Source organism: Arachis duranensis, chromosome 5 (assembly GCF_000817695.3).
Source record: "Arachis duranensis cultivar V14167 chromosome 5, aradu.V14167.gnm2.J7QH, whole genome shotgun sequence".
Classification (NCBI taxonomy): Eukaryota; Viridiplantae; Streptophyta; class Magnoliopsida; order Fabales; family Fabaceae; genus Arachis; species Arachis duranensis.
Window position 1 is genome coordinate 79,109,453 of NC_029776.3, and position 3,553 is coordinate 79,113,005.

A 3,553-nucleotide genomic window follows, 5' to 3' on the forward strand; every position below is an offset into this window, starting at 1 on the left:
CTTTTTGCTTTGGATCACGACTTTAACCACTCAGTCTCAAGCTTTTCACTTGGACCTTCATGCCACAAGCACATGGTTAGGGACAGCTTGATTTAGCCGCTTAGGCAAGAATTTTGTTCCTTTGAGCCATCCTATCCATTAATACTCAAAGCCTTGGATCCTTTTTACCCTTGCCTTTTGGTTTTAAGGGCTATTGGCTTTTTCTACTTGCTTTTTCTCTCTTTTTTTATTTTTCGCAAGCTTTATTATTCACTGTTTTTTCTTGCTTCAAGAATCAATTTTATGATTTTTTAGATTATCAATAACATTTCTCTTTTTTTCATCATTCTTTCAAGAGCCAACAAATTTAACATTCATAAACTTCACTATAAAAATATGCATTGTTCAAGAATTCATTCAGAAAACAAAAAGTATTGCCACCACATCAAAATAATTAAACTAGTTTCAAGATAAAATTTGAAATTCATGTACTTCTTGTTCATTTGTAATTAGGAACATTTTTCATTTAAGAAAGGTGAAGGATTCATGGAATTATTCATAGCTTTAAGACATAGATACTAGACACTAATGATCATGTAATGAAGCTAAAACATAGTCAAATATAAAGCTTAAAAATCGAAAAACAGAAAAAATAAGAACAAGGAAATTAAAGAACGGGTCCACCTTAGTGATGGCGGCTGGTTCTTCCTCTTGAAGATCTTATGGAGTGCTTGAGCTCCTCAATGTCTCTTCCTTGCCTTTGTTGCTCTTCTTTCATGGCTCTTTGGTGCTCCATCCTTAGTGCTTTTGGTGCTCATATCTTTAGTTGCTCCCAATAGTTGTGTGGAGGAAAATGTATCCCTTGAGGTATCTCAGGGATTTCTTGATAAGGAAATTCCTCATGCTCTTGTTGAGGTCCATGAGTGGGCTCTCTTGGTTGCTCCATCCTCTTTCTAGTGATGGGCTTTTTTAGATGAATCTTTATATCTCTCATGACTCAGAGGTGGAAGCCACCGCCTTCCCTTTCCTCTTTCTAGAGGTTTCTCCGGCTTTAGGTTCCATTAATGGTTATGGAAAACAAAAAGCAACGCTTTTTCAACACCAAACTTAAAAGGCATGCTCGTCCTCGAGCAAAAGAGGAAAGAAAGGAGGAGAAGAAGAGAAGTGTGAGATGGAGGCTTAAGAGGGTTATTTGTAGGGTAAGGGAGATAGGGTAACCGTGTGGGGAATGGGTGGGTTTGGGAGGGAAATTGTTTGAATGTGAATGGTGAGGTAGGTGGGTATTGGAGAATAGTATTATGGAAAGGTGTGGAGAAAAGGGAGGGTGAGGTGGGGTAGGTGGGGATCCTGTGGGGTCCACAGATCCTGAGGTGTCAAGGAATTCCCATCCCTGCACCTTCTTGGCGTTTAAACGCCCATTGTATGCCAAATCTGGCGTTAAACGCCAGTTCTGCTAACTTTCCTGGTGTTAAACACCAGACTGGTGCCCCTTTCTGATGTTTAACGCCAGTCAGACACCAGACAACCCTTTCTGGCGTTAAACGCCACTCTGGCTACCAATTCTCGCATTTAACGCCCAGAATGCTGCCAGACTAGGCGTTAAACGCCCATTTTGCTATCCTTACTGGCGTTTAAACGCCAGTAAGCCTGTCCTCCAAGGTGTGCTATTTTTGATGCTGTTTTTTATTCCACTTTAATTTTGTTGCGGTTTTTATGACTCCACATGATCATTAACCTAAGGAAAACATAAAATAACAATGGGAAATGAAATGAAAACGTAATTAACATAGATAAATAAGATTGGGTTGCCTCCCAATAAGCACTTCTTTACTGTCAATAGGTTGACATTACTGAGCTTTAGTCTAATCTCAGTTTTGAGCTTTCTTGCTCAATATTACTTTCAAGATAATATTTGACTCTCTGTCCATTAACAATGAACTTTTTGTCAGAGTCAACATCCTGAAGCTCTATATATCCATATGGTGACACACTCGTGACCACATATGGTCCCCTCCACCAGGATTTTAATTTCCCAGTGAACAATCTGAGCCTAGAGTTGAACAGCAGAACCTTCTGTCCTGGCTCAAAGACTCTGGATGACAGTTTCTTGTCATGCCACCCTTTTACTTTCTCTTTGTAAATTTTTGCATTGTCGAAAGCATTGAGTCTGAATTCCTCTAGCTCATTCAACTGGAGCAATCTTTTCTCTCCAGCTAACTTGGCATCGAGGTTTAGGAATCTGGTCGCCCAGTAGGCCTTGTGTTCCAGTTCCACTGGCAGGTGACAGGCTTTTCCATACACAAGCTAGTATGGAGAGGTCCTTATAGGAGTTTTGAATGCAGTTCTGTACACCTATAGAGCGTTATCCAGACTCCTAGCCTAATCCTTTCTACGGGTATTCACAGTCCGTTCTAGGATTCGTTTTAGTTTTCTATTTGAGACTTTAGCCTCCCTATTTGTCTGTGGATGATATGGAGTTGCCACTTTGTGGTTAATTTCAAATCGGATCAGAGCAGAGTCAAGCTGTTTATTGCAGAAATGAGTTCTTCCATCATTGATTAGTATTCTGGGGACACCAAATCTGCTGAAGATGTGCTTCTAGAGGAACTTCAGCACTGTCTTAGTATCATTAGTGAGTGTGGCAATTGCCTCTACCCATTTAGATACATAATCTACTGCCACCAGAATGTAAATGTTTGAGTATGATAGTGGGAAAGGCCCCATGAAGTTAATACCCCATACATCAAACAACTCAATCTCTAAGATCACTTGCTAAGGCATGACATAACTGTGAGGCAGATTACCAGCTCTTTGGCAACTGTTACAACTACGTATAAACTCTCAGGAGTCTCTATAGAGAGTAGGCCAGTAGAAACCACATTGGAGGACTCTTATGGCTGTCCGCTCACTTCCGAAATGTCCTCCATATTGTGATCCATGGCAATGCCATAGGATCTTTGTGCCTCTTCTCTGGGCACATGGTGCACGAAATTGTGATCATCAATGGCGCCATCAACATGGTACGCTCAATTGCAATCTCAACTATTTATCACAACTTCGCACAACTAACCAGCAAGTGTACTGGGTCGTCCAAGTAATAAACCTTACGCGAGTAAGGGTCGATCCCACGGAGATTGTTGGTTTGAAGCAAGCTATGGTCACCTTGTAAATCTTAGTCAGGCAAACTCAAATGGTTATGGATGATGAATAAAACATAAAGATAAAGATAGAGATACTTATGTAATTCATTGGTAAGAATTCCAGATAAGCGTTTGGAGATGCTTTGTCCCTTCCGTCTCTCTGCTTTCCTACTGTCTTCATCCAATCCTTCTTACTCCTTTCCATGGCAAGCTATATGTAGGGTTTCACCGTTGTCAGTGACTACCTCCCATCCTCTCAGTGAAAATGTTCAACGCACCCTGTCACGGCACGGCTATTCAGCTGTCGGTTCTTGATCATGTCGGAATAGAATCCAGTGATTCTTTTGCGTCTGTCACTAACGCCCCACAATCGCGAGTTTGAAGCTCGTCACAGTCATTCAATCATTGAATCCTACTCAGAATACCACAGACAA